Source organism: Schistocerca cancellata, chromosome 2, assembly GCF_023864275.1.
Source record: "Schistocerca cancellata isolate TAMUIC-IGC-003103 chromosome 2, iqSchCanc2.1, whole genome shotgun sequence".
In the NCBI taxonomy this organism is placed as follows: domain Eukaryota; kingdom Metazoa; phylum Arthropoda; class Insecta; order Orthoptera; family Acrididae; genus Schistocerca; species Schistocerca cancellata.
In genome coordinates, this window is record NC_064627.1 from 142943965 (window position 1) to 142964724 (window position 20760).

A 20760-nucleotide genomic window follows, 5' to 3' on the forward strand; every position below is an offset into this window, starting at 1 on the left:
TCTATAAAAGTGTTATCTATCAATGTGCTACTGTCCTTTACTACCGAGTAGGAAAATTAATGACAGATGTCAAATTGAAAGAACCGAGCAAGACTTCCAGGTCATTCTTCCTATTACACTCTTTCAATGAATCAACACTGAAGTCCCCACAAATAATAATTTGCTTTCCCCTATCTGACAGATAGCACAACAAGGAATCCAAGTTTTCCAGGAATAAATGAAAGTTTCCTGAAGGGGACCTATACACTGTTACAATTTTAAAAGAGCCCTCCTTCAGTTTAAGTTGACAGGCACATGCTTCTATATGTTGCTCTAGACAAAACTTTTTTGTATCTAAGCTTTATACACAGTAATAACTTTTGACATATATGGCAACTCCTCCTCCCACCTTATTCTCTCTACTCATATGTGCAGCTAGTTTACAGCTAGTTTATAACCACTGATATTTACCTTTCCCATATCAGACTCAGTGTGATGCTCAGACAGGTATAGTATATCTATTACATTATTAGATTCAATGTCATCTAAACAAACCAGGTGCTCATCTACTTTATTCTTCAATCACGGAATATTTTGGTGAAAAATGGTAACATTGTTTTTTACTTTACTTTTCTGAGAATCTACTTTTTTCTTTAATCCACCAATATTTTGGTTAAATATGGTAACATTATTATTTACTTTCCTGTTGTGAGAATTTTGTGAGTTTTGGACCTCTTTAGTACCTGCCTGCCTGAACTTCTCATTGGACACTGATATTAGCCTAAAAAAGAGGTACATCCATGAGTACTAGTGTCCCCCTTATAGATTTCGCTAACAACACTGCCCGTTTATCCTTCCCTTTCCTACTGAGATGTAGGCCATGCCTTGTGAAATCCCCCCTATCAATAGCCTCGACAGGAACCAATCCAATGTCCGACAGAGTGGCCACCCTACGCAACTGATCCAGCTCCATATTTACCCTCCTGACAGAGCGGTTCAACTGGGGCTCATCATACCGCACGAAAGCAGGCACCAGCCCAAAACTGCTATGGGTCGTTGCTGAGGCTATTTTCACCAGGTCACACTCAATGCTGTAGCCCTGATCCCTATCAATACTGTTTCCCACTCCACCCACTACCATCACATGATCCTGCTTTGTGAATCCCTTGCACAAGGAACCTATATCCTCTACCACCTGGCTAAGACATGCATTTGGCTTGAAAAAGTTTGTGACCTGGTACCTGTCACCTAATTTTTCTTGCAAAATCTGGCCCACACTTCTTCCATGGTTGCTACCTAGCAACAGAACTTTCCTCTTACTTTCTACTTTTTTTGGAACAGTTGGTTTCCCAATGAAATTCTGTTGCATCTTAACTACATCTACTTCTACTGGAGCCTCTTCCTTACTTAACTGTGGTAGCGAGGCAAATCTATTGGTGGTGCCAATTGGGAAACTGTCAGACGCTGTCCTCTTTCTGTGGTCCCTGTTCCCAGCTACCACTTCCCACCGCTGTTTGCCCTCCTCCCCCCTTAACCTCTTCAGTTCCTCCCTTGCTCTGTCCAAATCAGCCTGAAGTGCTCTAATTTTCCCCTCCTGTTCAGCTATAATCCTATCTCTTAGTGTGTTGTTGGAGTCAGCCTAAGCAAACACCTCTAGTCATGTATTTCGTGCGAGTCTCAGTGTCGAAGGAAGGCCTCGGTTTGTTACATGTTACCAACAAAAGCGGTATGTTTTTGGTTCTCATTCGATAGAGCGGTCTCAAAACTAGTCTAGTGCGATATTTCTTTCATCGATATGTCTTAACAGTGACAGAAAAACACGAAAAATAACCGTTACTGCAGGTGTGACAGCAGTAGTCAACGCAGCCCAGGGCAGTGCTCTCCCTGCTGAAGTACCGGTTATTCTTCGTGTTTTTCTGATAAAACAGCTACAGCACTAGACTAATTTGGGACCGCTCTATCGAATGTGCATAAAATTTCGCTCTGACAATCATTTTGTTTGTAACAAGAAACAAACCGACGCTTTCCGCCGACACTGGACGTCACACGGAAGACATGACGAACGGTATGTGTTTGGCTGACTCCAGCTACTCGCTGCAACATCGAAATTGCAGATATCTGCCACAACTCCAGAGAAAATGCGTGCGACGACTCTTAGGAGAGACACCCAGTAGATGACGCGACTGGTGGCGACTTGATTGAATGTGGCTGCAGGCTGGGACGGCCGTTTTATAGGGTGTCAGCGGTTCAAACCTTGGCTCTGCGAAATGTCAGGTTACGACGGACAGCATCGCTGCTGATCTGTTAAGCACATTAACTTTGTTGGTTCTAATCAGGTACGTTATAACGATTTTCCCATTAATTTTAACGAAAAAATTCGAAATTTATTCGCTGACTACGAATTATTTGACGTCAGCTTTATTAGGTACCTAGTAGTGACACACTAAAATTTGTGCTGGAATGGGACACGAACCCGGGTTTCCCGCTTATTTCCAGCGGCCACTTGTAACTAACCTTTTGTATTTCATACTTTTATGTTTTCGTTTTCTTTGAAGGCATAGAGAAAAGATGAAACGGTAGCCCAGGGTAGAGCCTGTGCCTACCGTCATGTATTTTTGATTTTCAGATGTTAAAAAACATAAGATGTTTCTCCTGTTCCTCAGTAAAAAGAAGGATTCACACTCTGCTAGTTATCTCAGCGCGTAGTCGTAGACCGTCATTTTAGGCGATGTCAATAAGTGAGGAGTATGTATTTTCTATGTGTATCGAACAGAAGAATATAGTATTACACTGCTGACCATTAAAATTGCTACACCACGAAGATGACGCGCTACAGACGCGAAATTTAACCGACAGGAAGAAGATGCTGTGATATGCAAATGATTAGCTTTTCAGAGCATTCACACAAGGTTGGCGCCGGTGGCGACACCTATAACGTGCTGACATGAGGAAAGTTTCTCATGCACAAACAGCAGTTGACCGGCGTTGCCTGGTGAAACGTTGTTGTGATGCCTCGTGTAAGGAGGAAAAATGCGTACCATCACGTTTCCGACTTTGGTAAAGGTCGGATTGTAGCCTATCGCGATTGCAGTTTATCGTATCTCGACATTGCTGCTCGCGTTGGCCGAGATCCAGTGACTGTTAGCAGAATATAGAATCGGTAGGTTCAGGAGGGTAATACGGAACGCCGTGCTGGATCCCAACGGCCTCGTATCACTAGCAGTCGAGGTGACAGGCATCTTATCCTCATGGCTGTGACGGATCGTGCAGCCACGTCTCGATCCCTGAGTCAACAGATGGGGACATTTGCAAGACAACAACCATCTGCACGAACAGTTCGGCGACGTTTGCAGCAGCATGGACTATCAGCTCGGAGACCATGGTTGCGGTTACCGTTGACGCTGCACCACAAGCAGGAGCGCCTGTGATGGTGTACTCAACGACGAACCTGGGTGCTCGAATGGCAAAACGTCATTTTTTCGGATGAATCCAGGTTCTGTTTACAGCATCATGATAGTCGCATCCGTGTTTGGCGACACCGCGGTGAACGCACATTGGAAGCGTGTATTCGTCATTGCCATACTGGCGTATCACCCGGCGTGATGGTATGGGGTGCAATTGGTTACACGTCTCGGTCACCTCTTGTTCACATTGACGGCACTTTGAACAGTGGACGTTACATTTCAGGTGTGTTACGACCCGTGGCTCTACCCTTCATTCGATCCCTGCGAAGCCCTACATTTCAGCAGGATAATGCACGACCGCATGTTGCAGGTCCTGTACGGGCCTTTCTGGATACAGGAAATGTTCGACTGCTGTCCTGGCCAGCACATTCTCCAGATCTCTCACCAATTGAAAACGTCTGGTCATTGGTCGCCGAGCAACTCGCTCGTCACAATACGCCAGTCGCTATTCTTGATGAACTGTGGTATCGTGTTGAAGCTGCACGGGCAGCTGTACCTGTACACGCCATCCAAGCTCTGTTTGACTGAATGCCCAGGCGTATCAAGGCCGTTATTATGGCCAGAGGTGGTTGTTCTGGGTACTAATTTCTCAGGATCTACGCACCTAAATTGGTTCAAATGACTCTGAGGACTATGGGACTCAACATCTGAGGTCATCAGTCCCCTAGAACTTAGAACTACTTGAACCTAACTAACCTAAGGACATCACACATCCGTGCCTGAGGCAGGATTCCAACCTGCGACCGTAGCGGCTGCGCGGTTCCAGACTTGATATGCACCCAAATTGCGTGAAAATGTAATCACATATCAGTTCTAGTATAATATATTTGTCCAATGAATACCGGTTTATCATCTGCATTTCTTCTTGGTGTAGCAATTTTAATTGCCAGTAGTGTATTTTATTACCTAAAAGGTTGTATCAGTTATTATTTCAAGTAGTACTGTAATAAGAAAAACTGAAGCCCACCTGCGTACTTCGGAAAATGGCTAAGATCCGATTAACGCAACATGGATACGGTCAAGATTTTGTAGGTGGATACAGTGATCGGACATTATATTATAAATTGGTAACCACAGACCTAGAGCAAGAGAAGGGCTTCTTCATTTACACTCCTGGAAATGGAAAAAAGAACACATTGACACCGGTGTGTCAGACCCACCATACTTGCTCCGGACACTGCGAGAGGGCTGTACAAGCAATGATCACACGCACGGCACAGCGGACACACCAGGAACCGCGGTGTTGGCCGTCGAATGGCGCTAGCTGCGCAGCATTTGTGCACAGCCGCCGTCAGTGTCAGCCAGTTTGCCGTGGCATACGGAGCTCCATCGCAGTCTTTAACACTGGTAGCATGCCGCGACAGCGTGGACGTGAACCGTATGTGCAGTTGACGGACTTTGAGCGAGGGCGTATAATGGGCATGCGGGAGGCCGGGTGGACGTACCGCCGAATTGCTCAACACGTGGGGCGTGAGGTCTCCACAGTACATCGATGTTGTCGCCAGTGGTCGGCGGAAGGTGCACGTGCCCGTCGACCTGGGACCGGACCGCAGCGACGCACGGATGCACGCCAAGACCGTAGGATCCTACGCAGTGCCGTAGGGGACCGCACCGCCACTTCCCAGCAAATTAGGGACACTGTTGCTCCTGGGGTATCGGTGAGGACCATTCGCAACCGTCTCCATGAAGCTGGGCTACGGTCCCGCACACCGTTAGGCCGTCTTCCGCTCACGCCCCAACATCGTGCAGCCCGCCTCCAGTGGTGTCGCGACAGGCGTGAATGGAGGGACGAATGGAGACGTGTCGTCTTCAGCGATGAGAGTCGCTTCTGCCTTGGTGCCAATGATGGTCGTATGCGTGTTTGGCGCCGTGCAGGTGAGCGCCACAATCAGGACTGCATACGACCGATGCACACAGGGCCAACACCCGGCATCATGGTGTGGGGAGCGTTCTCCTACACTGGCCGTACACCACTGGTGATCGTCGAGGGGACACTGAATAGTGCACGGTACATCCAAACCGTCATCTAACCCATCGTTCTACCATTCCTAGACCGGCAAGGGAACTTGATGTTCCAACAGGACAACGCACGTCCGCATGTATCCCGTGCCACCCAACGTGCTCTAGAAGGTGTAAGTCAACTACCCTGGCCAGCAAGATCTCCGGATCTGTCCCCCATTGAGCATGTTTGGGACTGGATGAAGCGTCGTCTCACGCGGTCTGCACGTCCAGCACGAACGCTGGTCCAACTGAGGCGCCAGGTGGAAATGGCATGGCAAGCTGTTCCACAGGACTACATCCAGCATCTCTACGATCGTCTCCATGGGAGAATAGCAGCCTGCATTGCTGCGAAAGGTGGATATACACTGTACTAGTGCCGACATTGTGCATGCTCTGTTGCCTGTGTCTATGTGCCTGTGGTTCTGTCAGTGTGATCATGTGATGTATCTGACCCCAGGAATGTGTCAATAAAGTTTCCCTTCCTGGGGCAATGAATTCACGGTGTTCTTATTTCAATTTCCAGGAGTGTATATGGAACTAACATGGACAGATTCTTTACCCGTTTACAGCTTACTGTGCTTGTCCGAGTGCCGAAAAAATAATCTCGTTAATTACATATGTCTAAAAGGCCACGTTTTATTTTTTATTCTTCTGTTTCTTTCATTATATTATAAAGTGTCGGAAATAAGTCTCTTTATTTAGGAAGACAGTATGCACCTTAACCACTTCCGTTTTCTGGGCACGCTCCTTGGATCGACCCAAATCTATATATGTCACATTGTTTATCCTTATGCCATAGTCCCCTATATATTCATCATACAATACTCGCCAACGTTAAGTGGATTCCCACACATAGAGATTGAGACTACGAGGAATCGGGAGCACTGTTGTTACTGTCGTATATCCGGCTACGCTTGTGCCACTTTTATAACTAAAGGGAAAGGTGTATTACCTAAGTTCGGCACTTTCCTTGCGTGTCTGAAGGAACAGGCAGTGTGTTTTTGCTCCACATTCTGAACTGATGCGCGTGGCTCATCACTCCATTGCTCATGAGCGTGTCAAATGGTAGTGCTTCGTGGTACACTCTTAGTCATGCGGCAGCAGCAGCAAGGCTGAATTCATTAGACCTGCGTGGTTTAAAAGGCAGCGTTTGGAAAGCGGCAGCGGTCTTACGACAGACATTACTGGAACTGCGTTTTGAGTCTGCAGCGGAAAGTACCGTTTTGAAACATCCCACCAGACTAAAACAGTGTCCCGGGTCGGGACTCAGACCCGTGACCTTGCCTTTCGCGGTCAATGCTTGGTTCAAAAATGGCTCTGAGTACTATGGGACTCAACTGCGGAGGTCATTAGTCCCCTAGAACTTAGAACTAGTTAAACCTAAGTAACCTAAGGACATCATAAACATCCATGCCCGAGGCAGGATTCGAACCTGCGACCGTAGCGGTCTTGCGGTTCCAGACTGCAGCGCCTTTAACCGCACGGCCACTTCGACCGGCTGGTCAATACTCTTATTGATTTTGCACGACCAGCCGTGACCCACCATCCGCCTTCAATTCTGTCAATATCTCCCTCCTACTGATTGGCCACGATAACTTGACCCGTTTTTAGTGTGCTGCTAGTAGCGAAGATATTCATTTGTCTCCGAGCGCTGCCAATAATTCCGCGTCTGCCAACACTGCTTCAGTATCAGCTCAAAACGCGAATAATGGTTCCAGCACTGCGGAAAGCAGTTGGCGGCGCTTTCCCCTCGACGGTCCTCGCCCCTCAGCAGTCGTAATGTGTGTGTGTGTGTGTGTGTGTGATTACACTTTATGGGCGCTCAACGGCGAGGTTATCAGAGTGCAGTCGTAACGCGGTGGCACGACACGCCTGCCTTGTTTTGCCACGTAAAATGTAAATGTCGTGTGACTATGGCCTCCCGTCGGGTAGACCGTTCGCCGGGTTGCCAGGTTAAAGATACATGGGAAAGCCGGACTGGGCGTTACATTTAATGGGACATTTTGCCCTAAAATCTATTTTAAACTGAAACATAGTCGCCGGACAGAAAACGAAAATATATGCAATAAATTTGGTCATTTCAGTTCGACATACTGAAACGACCCCTTAGAAAAATTGTGCAAGACTGTACATAAACTGACACACAATATTTTTAGCGCAACGCAATCTGACTTTCAAAAATCCCTACAAAGGAATGGCCCTGACTAACAATAACCTGTACCTTTCACAAATCACTTACCTCACCAAAAATCTTCGTTACTCGAACTACTGCAATACAGCGAGCGCCATTACTGCCAGCTAAATAACAGATTCAAACTACGGAAGGCACTAACTACTAGTAGGCATAGTTAGCAAATGAAAGATTTTAATAGAGAACAAACAATGTATTTACCTTAATAGTCATCAAAAGTCATAATATATACAGCAGTTCATGACATCCATTTTTACAAATTTCAAAACTCCGCCATTTCTCTCCCCACATCCACCACTGCTGGCGGCTCACCTCCAACTGCGCAACGCTATGCGCTGTTAACAGCCAACTGCCCAACATTACAATGGCAGACAACAATGCAAACTAGCCACAGACTGCACACAGCACAGCCAGTGATTTTCATACAGAGCGCTACGTAACGTTGCCAACAAGAAAACATAAACAGCCTACTTACAATACTTAAAATGGTTCAAATCGAGAACGATGGGACTTAACTTCTGAGGTCATCAGTCCCCTAGAACTTAGAACTACTTAAACCTAACTAACGTAAGGACATCACATACATTCACGCCCGAGGGAGGATTCGGACCTGCAACCGTATCGGTCGCGCGGTTCCAGACTGTAGATCCTAGAACCGCTCGGCCTCCTCGGCCGGCGACATATTTAAAACGTAGGGTACAGGCAGAAAGGCAAGATTGCTTTGTTTATCTACACGGTGTTTGGAAATTCTAGTTACAAAGTTCTAGGACCTATAGAGGCGCGTAAGTACATAATATTTTGAATAGGAGCCCATGTCCGGAAACGTCATCCAGCGACGCTACAGAGCATCAAAGTTATAGGCGCCGGCGCCTGTAATTGTATGTATATGCAAGGTCATTTCGTGTTGTCACAAACTTACTACGACGATGGAGAAGGATAAAGATACTCGTATCAATTTCAGGTAAGGGTCCCTGTACCGGAAACGAACCAGTCGAAAGTTATTAGTGAAAACCGTTCTGATACCTGTGACAGTGGAATACATGTACAGGTACTGCTGTTGCAAAGGTTGTGCGATAGGCAACTTTTAGAGGTGGAAATATGGAGCAAAACAAGGAAAAAATGTCTAGTACATCTGGGCTCTAAAATGTGTAAGCGGGCTGCTTCTGTGTTGGCAGTGCTGTGTAGCGCTTTGCATTGGATCTCTGGCTGCGATTTCCATGTAAGAGACTCGGTGGCTGGTTGGACTCGTTGGAAGTTAATCGCCAGTAGTGTTGGGCTGTTGGAAGCTAGTCGCCAGCAGTGATGGAAGTACTTTTGGGCAGTTAGAGGTGAACAGCCAGCAGTGTTGGATGTTAAATGTGAGAAGTTAGCATTGATGATGGAGGGTAGAGGTCTGGAGTGTTAGCGTAGGCTAACGATCTGCCAGTATCCGACTTGGAGATTGAAAATTACTCATGATTATATATCTTTGTACTGGATGCCAATGACGATTTATATTCGTGTTTGAACTGGAAGGTAAAAAAAAATACATTATTTGGTTTGCAACAAAATCTTTCGTTTGCTAACCACATGCCTATTAGCAGTTAGTGACTCTAGAAGTTAGAATCTTTTATTTAGCTGCAGTATTGGCGCTCGCTGTATTGCGGTAGTTCGCGTAATGAAGATTTTTGTGAGGCAAATGCTTAATGAAATGTATAGGTTATTGTTAAGATTTCTTTTTAGTCATGGTCATTCTTTTGAATTAATTATTTAAAGTCAGGTTCTAATTTTTTTGAGCAGTCAGATTGCGTTGCGCTAGAATATTGTGGGTCAGTGTTGACATGATATGAAGTTTTATCTTCTCAGTCATTCAGCAATTGAAGTACAGACACACACATTTAAACAAAGTAGTTTCAAATGCATACCTTAAGATCAAATGGCTCTGAGCACTATGGGACTTAACATCTATGGTCATCAGTCCCCTAGAACTTAGAACTACTTAAACCTAACTAACCTAAGGACAGCACACAACACCCAGCCATCACGAGGCAGAGAAACATACCTTAAGAGCTATGAGCACTTGTTCAATAGAGAAAATGTGTTTCAGACTAGTGAAGCTGACCCACTGCTCCTAGCATCTTAGAACCCATGTTTACATGTTTTCATGCTTTGTCCATATTGACACCTCTGAAAGTTGCCTGCCCTGCAGTTTTAGCAGTAACGGTACGTGTATTCTAATGTCACAGGTATCAGAACGGCTCTCACTTTTTACTTTCGACTCGTTCGTTTCTGGCATTGGGATGCCTACCTCAGATTGATACATTTATCCTTCTCTGCCATCCTTGAAAGTCTGTAACGTCATCACTGAGTCACTACGTATATTTATACTTTTACAGACGCCGGCCCCTATATCTCTGTAGCGCCGTTTGGTGACGGTTCCGGACATGGGTTCATGTTCAAAGTATTATGTACCACTATTCTCTACATATCTTAGAAGTTTGTAGCGGTAATTTCCGAACATCCTGTATGTATCGTTACGGTATATCCTCTTTTCGTATTCCTCCTTACACTTATTCCTCGCACTTACGACATTAGCTTGGAACGGGCATTAGTCTGCGTTCTCTACTTCATCATTAAGACGCCTGATGAAAGTGAGACAACCGAACACCTAGCAATCATACCCTTGTCGTTTCTGGCAGCCACATTGCGGAGGGTTGACTTACCGTTGCCAAACAGTGCTTTCCACACTTCTCAGAAGCCCTCCTGCATACCTTGCTGGGCTAGCGCTGCTGGAAGAAAGGTTTTGCCGAGAAAATGACTTAGCCAAGGGCTGCGAATTGTTTCTGGATCTTTTATTTTGCTGCGGAGTGTGCGCAGTTGTGAAACTTCTGTAAATGGACGTTCATGCCACCTTTTTGACCTTTGTTGACCTTCAAAGACCTTACTGTTACACATCTTGGATTCGTCTCGATAGCCGCTATCAGAAAATACGTACCAAACTATAGCATCCCATTTAAAAAAACAAAGTTGCCCTTCATATCTTTGACGCAACCTCCCCCAGCAACAAAACACCAACGTCATGTTAGGCCCCCGTTGTTCCGTGCAACTTTTTTCCCACAAACTTTTTAGCTCCTATCATGCTTTCGGAGTTATTCTTGATGGTGATAGTTACTGACTCACCTTGTATATTGTAAATAATATAACAATAATTCTTTATATTTTTCTAAAACACCCTATGTTAACAAGAAAACGCAAAATCGCACTAAGTGTCAGAACCAGTACACACCATTTCCTAGCAAAAATAACGTTGACAGGTTGTTCCTTACCCATACATTCACGAACAAAAGATGTTAGGTGTAATTTAAACTTGGACATCTTTTGGTTCGTGAATGTATGAGTAAGGAATAAGCTGAAAATCTTTTGGTTCGTGAATGTATGAGTAAGGAGCAACCTGTCGAAGTTATTTTTGTCTATGAAATCGTATGTATTGGTTCCGACACTTAGTTCGTCTTTGCATTGCTAACATTGAGCGTTTTAAAAGAAATGTATAACAAATTATTGTTATATAGTTTATACCAGGAAATTTGATGGCTGCGCGGAGTGACCGTGCGGTTTAAGGCACCATGTCACGGATTGCGCGGCCCCTCCCGCTGGAGGTTCGAGTCCTCCCTCGGGCATGGGTGTGTGTGTTGTTCTTAGTATAAGTTAGTTTAAGTAGTGTGTAAGTCTAGGGACCGATGATCTCAGCAGTTTGGCCCCTTAGGAATTCACACACATTTGAACATTTTTGAAATCTGATGATGGGCAGAGCCCGAAACACGTCATTTGGAATAAGTGCACCAATAAACAATTGGTATCTGTTTGTTTGCGGCTACTCAGCTTTTCTAAAATTGAGTCAATTATATTAATAATAATGGTCGCATACTTTTAACGGCAGTTTCAGGCCGACCTACGTGACAGGTGTTTGTTGTACCGTACTTTGCAGTTAACCAGCCGAGACCGAGAGAGTGCTAGATAAAATGATGGATGTTACCTCAGTGTAAACACATAGTTGTCTAACGCAGTGTAACAAAACAGCCGTGCGAGACACAAGACTCAAACTCCGAGACCCTCGCGCTAGAGTCGCGCGCTAGGCCCGGAGCCATACCAACGTGAATTCTTGACTTCGCCGCGCGGAGTGGCCGCGCGGTTTAAGGCGCCATGTTACGGATTGCGCGGCCGCTCCCGCCGGGGGTTCGAGTCTTCCCACGGGCATGTGTGTGTGTGTGTGTGTGTGTGTGTGTGTGTGTGTGTTTGTGTGTGTGTGTGTGTATTGTTCTTAGCATAAGTTAGTTTATGTAGTGTGTAAGCCTAGGGACAGATGACCTCAGGAGTTTGGTCCCTTAGGAATTCACACACACACTTGACTTCGATTCGGATGATGAGATGCGACAGACCGACAGGCTTTTCCGCTGCAAGTGAGGCGGAGTACGTCATCTGGTGACGTCACATGTTCAACATTTGTCATCCATTTTTGCAGTTTTTCCCAACATTTACGTACCCATTTGTCTTACATTAAATTACTTGTTGCAGCGCTTTGAGGGTTTCTAAACGTTAACACGAACCAGCCCGTTCGTTCACGTTATTCCCATAACTTTGACAGATTCTTTGCCTTTTATTTTGTTCTTCTTGCTACGTCTTTCCAGTATAAGTTCTCAGTCAACAAGTCACTGTACAGGCTGGTTATTTGTGTATCAGAACTTGCCTAAAACCTCCTCTGCCATTGGCATCTTTGCTCTCCCCTCTCCCTCCCCCACCCCCTTCTTCCCCTCTTGGCAGGTCCCCGGACTCGCCCACGTTACGTGGACATTCGCGCGCCGGATATCATCGCCATCAGTTTCTCGTGTGTGTGCCATCGTGTTTGTGTGTAGTGTTCTTCGCCGTCACGCTCCTACGTTGACCTGTGCCGTCGAAGTCGTCAGAGTTGTGCGCCGTGCCACAGTTTTTAGTGTTTTTTTTTTCGTCGAGTGTGAACGGCTTCGTGTTCTTTGTTCCTGTGTCTACGGTCTTTTTGCCCACCGCTTTGTATTGTATCTTCTGCGTCTCCTTTGCATTTTCATTGTACAACTTGAGGCTGAGGAGCAGCGTAATATGCTGCTGCCAGCCCTCCTTATGCAAGGTGTTAAAATAACAATACAGAAAAAAAAACTTGCCTAAACGAGTGTTTATGCAGCAGCTGCGGCCAGATTGAAGCACACTTGTTCAGAACTGCTGACTTTGCTCTCGGCTGCAGGAAGACAAAACATTCGTGGCGACCACGCATGCCGCAGAAGTGTGCAGCGCGGCAGTGTAAACACACGCGACTCCTGCCGTTAGCCAAGTGAGACAGGAAGTGGCTACTGTTCCGACACGCGGTCGCGCCGTTTGGGGATGACGTGCCGTTTCTGCGGGTTGGTGGAGAGGCGCCCGTAGGAGGACTACCGTTGATTTACGGGCCTGGGTGGGTGGCGCCTAGCAGTGACACGGCATATGACGAGTGGAATTCGTGCCTGTCTGCCGCTACGCCTTTAGAAGCCTGGCTGTCAGGGAGACAGGAAGCCTGGCTGTCAGGGACAGTGTCTGCGAGACGGGAAGAGGAGCTGAGAGAATCACGAAACTTTGTTGCGTTAAATACAGGGTGTTACAAAAAGGTACGGCCAAACTTTCAGGAAACATTCCTCATACACAAATAAAGAAAAGATGTTATGTGGGCATGTGTCCGGAAACGCTTAATTTCCATGTTAGAGCTCATTTTAGTTTCGTCAGTATGTACTGTAGTACTTCCTCGATTCTGATGATCAAATTGTAAATTTTCACAATCAACATGTGTGGGCTGACGAGAATCCGCACGCAATTGTGCAATCACGTCATCAACACAGATTTTCTGTGAACGTTTGGGCAGGCATTGTTGGTGATGTCTTGATTGGGCCCCATTTTCTTCCACCTACGCTCGATGCAGCACGTTATCTTGATTTCATACGGGATACCTGTGCAGCTAGAACATGTGCCTTTACAAGTACGACACAACATGTGGTTCATGCACGATGGAGCTCCTGCACATTTCAGTCGAAGTGTTCGTACGCTTCTCAACAACAGATTCGGTGACCGATGGATTAGTAGAGGCGGACCAATTCCATGGCCTCCACGCTCTCCTGACCTCAACCCTCTTGACTTTCATTTATGGGGGCATTTGAAAGCTCTTGTCTACGCAACCCCGGTACCAAATGTAAAGACTCTTCGTGCTCGTATTGTGGACGGCTGTGATACAATACGCCATTCTCCAGGGCTGCATCGGCGCATCACGGATTCCACGCGACGGAGGGTGGATGCATGTATCCTCGCTAACGGAGGACATTTTGAACATTTCCTGTAACGAAGTGTTTGAAGTCACGCTGGTACGTTCTGTTGCTGTGTGTTTCCATTCCATGATTAATGTGATTTGAAGAGAAGTAATAAAATGAGCTCTAACATGGAAAGTAAGCGTTTCCGGACACATGTCCACATAACATATTTTCTTTCTTTGTGTGTGAGGAATGTGTCCTGAAAGTTTGGCCGTACCTTTTTGTAACACCCTGTATAATGTTGTTGCTCACTAAAATACACGTGTCGCCATTAATATTTGCACCACCAGGAAGGATAGCAAATAAGGAAATTTTACTTATCGTGCCTATAGCGCAGGCCCAGTCGCGATGTTCCAAAATTCACACGTGCGGTGTGTGAGGATCGCGTGCGGGCCAGGGCCCGGCCCGCCTCGGCTTTGCACGGTCCTTCTCGCAACTACCCGGAACAGAGACACCTTTCATTGACCACTGCAGTGTGGCATTCTTTGGTCAGCACTCTCTTCAGATCGGTAGAATCGTGGTGTCAGCGCTTGTTCACAGTTCCGGTGGATGGTTCAAAATGGCTCTAAGCACTATGGGACTTAACATGTGAGGTCATCAGTCCCCTAGACTTAGAACTACGTAAACCTACCTAACCTTGCGAGGTGCCGGGGCAAGGAGTGTATTTAACACTAAATTCTTCTAGAATCCCCATATGTAAATGATGCTCTAAGCCCCCCCCTATTCTAACTCCGACTTTTGCTGTTGCACATGGATTAAAAAATATACGCGAACTGACTGTAATCAACCCTGCAAGTGGAGTAGAAAAGTGTTTGGCACCTCCAATAATTTAATTTGATAAATAAGTTAAATAAAGGAAGGTTTCATTAACGTAGTGAGAAATGATGGGTTGCTGTACCGATTAACAGAATGAAAGTTCTGTCCAAAATAACAATATGATTTATTAAGACTAAACACAAAATAATAAACAAAAACACACAAAACATTTACAATACATCAAATTGGCTCAAACTGGATACTCAAACAAACGCTATGAAGGTGAAGTTGTCCCTAAACTAGATTGTGAGGTTTAAGACGAAGTAGTATCTCGAGCCAATTCCTTGCCACTCAAATCTTAAGAGAGACACATAGCTAACCCAACATTAATTGCTGCTACTCAAGACAGAACAAAGTTACAAAAAGACAAACAGGCGTGCTCTGCTGAGCTCTGATTATCACCTAGGAAAATCCCTATCTGCCGGTGCTGCGGACATACATTACCAAACTGTCTTCTTAACTGCCAGAACACGATCTGGCGTACCGGAGGCGATGGCTGGTTGCTTCGACGTCCTCAACCGAAAGGCGAGAGCCGACTACCTAGAGCACCCGTACAGGCCGAACACACAACATTCCCGCCCCCACGACAGTGGCCGTGGTTAAACGTTCCAATCAGCAACTCGAAAACCGGCGGAAAATTCCACTCTATTGCCGGAGCACTACCATTCCACCAATGGAGATTCTTGGGGCCAATTTCTGTGCTGATTTTGCTACGTCACGGAGCTATGCCCTGAGCAAGCCAATCACAGTTACTATTTTGCAGAAAGCGCGGGAATTTTCCCGCCACAACTGCCTGGGTACACAAGTCATTCCCACGCCTCGCTGGTAGCCCACCAGAAAGTGTTTTCGCTAAGTTTCTGCGAAGTAACGGAACCTCTAGCCCAGCCGCTACTTCAGACCCCTCCGGGCGTGTCTTTTGACAATGTCAGCGTCTGCAAAGCATTCACTCAACTTCCTCACACCCGTCGGCTTAACGCTTTCCAGATCAGCAGAGCCCGCCTGTCACCGGACCACCCGGGTGACGAGAGACGCTGCGTGGGAAGTCCGCGTGTGAAGGAATAGCGACTTTTCACTGCATGCAATTAGAGAGGAAAATCGTAAGATAGAAATATGAGAGGGGGCTCATGCCACCTCTCAACCTAAGGACATCACACACATCCAAGCCCGAGGCAGGATTAGAACCTGCGACCGTAGCGGTCGCCTAGTTTCGGACTGAAGCGCCTAGAACCACTCGGCCACAGCGGCCGGCCTTTGTACTCCGTCCTTTCTTCTGTTAACAGGCCTTTAAAATGCTTCTTCCTCTCTACCAGACTGGTAATCGGCTGGTTTGCTCTTTCTATCCCCTCTTTCCACAGCCCTGCAATCATCTTTTATGATGGCACCACTTTTGTGCCCCACATGCATCGGTCGGCATATTCGCATGTATTCTTCTAAGTTTCATTTTTCTTTTGCAGATGTCCTTTTCTGTCGGCCGGTGTGGCCGTGCGGTTCTAGGCGCTTCAGTCTGGAACCCCGTGACCACTACGGTCGCAGGTCCGAATCCTGCCTCGGGCATGGGTATGTGTGATGTCCTTAGGTTAGTTAGGTTTAAGTAGTTCTAAGTTCTAGGGGACTGATGACCACAGATGTTAAGTCACATAGTGCTCACAGCCATTTGAACCATTTGTTTGTCCTTTTCTACTTCTCTGTTCATTCTGACATACAAGGCTCTATCGTCTTTGTCCCGTTTGCTCAACCAATCGTTATAGAACATCTGTTTTAGGTTCACTTTTTCTTCAGTGCTTGGGGTGCACCATAGTCGGCGCCGCTATCTGTCTTCCTCTTGTCCCATTGCTTCAAATACTGCTTCATGGATGAATTTTTTAATTCCTTGGTGCATGTACTCTGCCGTTTCTTCTTCTAAGTGCCTCAATTTGTTTCACAACGGTAATTTACAAAAAAAAAAAGTTCATAGTTAGTAATTTTCGTGACTTGGAATCTCGTCGCTTTAAGTGTGAAATGGCTCTGGGCACTATGGGACTTAGCTTCTAAGGTCATCAGTCCCCTAGAACTTAGAACTACTTAAACCTAACTAACCTAAGGACATGACACACATGCATAGCGGTCGCGCGGTTGCAGACTGTAGCGCCTAGAACCGCTCGGCCACCCCGGCCGGCTCGCTTTAAGTGTGATATCTTGAGACTGAATAGGTATAGGTAGGGAATTGAAATTGATTAATAACTGCTTGAATAATTGGAAAAATTGATTGGACAGAATAGTTGAAAGAAGTTTGAAGGTAATTTGTGAATCTGTACACAATCCTGGGTGAACTTTAACTGATACCAATACCAACAGACCTTCAATATCAATACATTCAAGGTCAATATTCATAATTTGCGTTACGTACGGCTTCAAATTAATTCCATTGTCTTTAATCTTGATTTTGACAATGTCGATGCAGAATTGTTCCCTCAGGATATCGCGCAAATTCTTCTTGTCTGTTCCGAACCTCTTCAAGCAGGATCTCGGCAGCAACTGAAATGATGAACAGATAGGAGTGGACGTCGTAAATGTGCGAATAAATTTTGTTTTTCTAATAACTTTCTATAACACTTTTAATATACGGTTGAAATACACATTTTTAACAATGCTGATACGACGGATCCAAGCATATGTCCGTATGCGACTGCTTACCAAAACAAAAAGGTGAAGATACAGGAATTAATAAATTGAAGAGCGAATTTCTTTTTTTAAAAAAAGATATTTAACGCCGTATCAAAACATTATCCTTGCCACAAAACAACTCGTTAATTTATTTTCGTCGGTGTCTATAGCCCATTCAGTTTACATACAGCTTATACAGGGTGTTTCAAAAATGACCGGTATATTTGAAACGGTAATAAAAACTAAACGAGCAGCGATAGAAATACACCGTTTGTTGCAATATGCTTGGGATAACAGTACATTTTCAGGTAGACAAACTTTCGAAATTACAGTAGTTACAATTTTCAACAACAGATGGCGCTGCGGTCTGGGAAACTCTATAGTACCATATTTTCCACATATCCACCATGCGTAGCAATAATATGGCGTAGTCTCTGAATGAAATTACCCGAAACCATTGACAACGTGTCTGGCGGAATGGCTTCACATGCAGATGAGATGTACTGCTTCAGCTGTTCAATTGTTTCTGGATTCTGCGGTACACCTGGTCTTTCAAGTGTCCCCACAGAAAGAAGTCACAGGGGTTCATGTCTGGCGAATAGGGAGGCCAATCCTCGCCGCCTCCTGCATGTTTCGGATAGCCCAAAGCAATCACACGATCATCGAAATATTCATTCAGGAAATTAAAGACGTCGGCCGTGCGATGTGGCCGGGCACCATCTTGCATAAACCACGAGGTGTTCGCAGTGTCGTCTAAGGCAGTTTGTACCGCCACAAATTCACGAAGAATGTCCAGATAGCGTGATGCAGTAATCGTTTCGGATCTGAAAAATGGGCCAATGATTCCTTTGGAAGACATGGCGGCCCAGACCAGTACTTTTTGAGGATGCAGGGACGATGGGACTGCAACATGGGGCTTTTCGGTTCCCCATATGCGCCAGTTCTGTTTATTGACGAAGCCGTCCAGGTAAAAATAAGCTTCGTCAGTAAACCAAATGCTGCCCACATGCATATCGCCGTCATCAATCCTGTGCACTATATCGTTAGCGAATGTCTCTCGTGCAGCAATGGTAGCGGCGCTGAGGGGTTGCCGCGTTTGAATTTTGTATGGATAGGGGTGTAAACTCTGGCGCATGAGACGATACGTGGACGTTGGCGTCATTTGGACCGCAGCTGCAACACGGCGAACGGAAACCCGAGGCCGCTGTCGGATCACCTGCTGCACTAGCTGCGCGTTGCCCTCTGTGGTTGCCGTACGCGGTCGCCCTACCTTTCCAGCATGTTCATCCGTCACGTTCCCAGTCCGTTGAAATTTTTCAAACAGATCCTTTATTGTATCGCTTTTCGGTCCTTTGGTTACATTAAACCTCTGTTGAAAACTTCGTCTTGTTGCAACAACACTGTGTTCTAGGCGGTGGAATTCCAACACCAGAAAAATCCTCTGTTCTAAGGAATAAACCATGTTGACTAAAGCACACTTGCACGTTGTGAACAGCACACGCTTACAGCAGAAAGACGACGTACAGAATGGCGCACCCACAGACTGCGTTGTCTTCTATATCTTTCACATCACTTGCAGCGCCATCTGTTGTTGAAAATTGTAACTACTGTAATTTCGAAAGTTTGTCTGCCTGAAAAAGTACTGTTGTCCCAAGCATATTGCAACAAACGGTGTGTTTCTATCGCTGCTCGTTTAGTTTTTATTGCCGTTTCAAATATACCGGTCATTTTTGAAACACCCTGTATATAAGAAAGGAAAAGAACGAAAATAAAATATGATTCAATGCAAGACCACTTAGTGAGTGGTTGACTCTTTACGATAGTGGAATTAACCTATAAATATTCATGCTCGCGATAATTTTACTTTTGTATTTAAACAATCCAAGAATAGTGTGATAAACCTTCTAGAAACGTACGTAAGATGCGGATGGGAGGCCATTTTGTTCTTTTACCCACTCTTTATTGAGTTTTTCCTCAGTCTATCAGTGTGGTGTGTATTCTAATAATTCCTACCTCTTTGCAATTATCATTCCATGACAATCAAGCTCCCGAGTATACTATCCTTTGGATAAATTCCGAAACGCATCTTATGAGCAATAAATTCATTCCTTGCCTGATGTTTGACTTTTACCATAGCGACCCAGTCAGTCTGAATGGAGAACTACTGATTGTTATAGTAAAGGTCGCCTGCCTCCGCCATGACTTTATGTCACATTTATACTGTAGAACTTAAAACGTTCTGGAAAACCTTGGAATCTAGGGAACGATATCTTGCCAGTATCAGTGTCGATAATGGGCGAAAATCGTCGAAATTCTCGATTCCCAGAATGGATGAACTGTCGATATAGTACACATAATTAAGTTTGTACAGAGCCCTCAGTGCGTGAGTCCTGTTAGAACCTGGCCAGTTTCTTTTCTGCTATGTCCAGGTTTCGAAGCGAGTTGTTCCACTTGACGGCGTGAGGATAGTGGTTGTAAAACGACCCTAATTTACAGGGCGGGAGACGAGGGTAACGTCTTGTCAATACAATCGGTGCCAAGCCCGACAGGAATTGCTGCTGAAAGTGAGTGCAAGTCCATCTCAAACGGCTTCCGAGCGAACGTTACGAAGGGAACTACATGCAATGGACATTTGGTGTTGTGTATGTCGCAAAAGCTCATTGCTCAGAGTGACGCATAAAGCTGCACGTCATCAGTGGGCCGAACTGTGGTATCAGACATCGATACCACCCCAAGGGCGTCTTTTTAAGTCGACAACGGAATTGCAATTTTTCGTTTGATGCCGATAGTGGTCGTGCGGGATCTGACGTACCCAATGGAGCGTGACCACTGAGCCAGCCACGCTACGCCTTCAGTGGCTCCGTACCACGAACGCCCTCTGCTGCCGTGATGTAGGTTGGCTGGAGGCAGCTGCTCAACCCACTAGCACTTGGAACCTCTTCGCTACAAGTCGAGGCTCCAGCTCCATTGTTCGTGCTTGGTGTAGAGACATTCTGATAGCTGGACTCCGTTTCTAGCTGCATTATTTGTAATGAGTCTTTGTACACTTGGAGAAATACAAGTTAAGTAAATCTTCTGCTCACTGTGTGCAAAGTCGTACACAACGTAAACAACGCAGAAACCAAACAGTAGCTGACTGGAGGCGTGTAACGTGGTCTGAGAAGTCGTGACTTCGCCACTGTGATGGCCCAGTGAAGTCTTCACCTGCATTGTGTGAAGGGTATAGTTCGCGCAGGAGATGGTTTTGTGATGTTTTTGGTATGGTTTTCTTGCCATGACTTGAGCCCATTCATTCTGATTATAATTTTTTTATAACGCGGGGTCACAA

General features: G+C 45.7%; 1 protein-coding gene across 1 annotated transcript in view; it reads left to right on the forward strand.

Annotated features, from left to right (window-relative positions):
• Positions 1–20760, forward strand: part of LOC126161428 (lysozyme 2-like) — a 96615-nt gene that overhangs the window by 44172 nt on the left and 31683 nt on the right. The window lies entirely within an intron of this gene.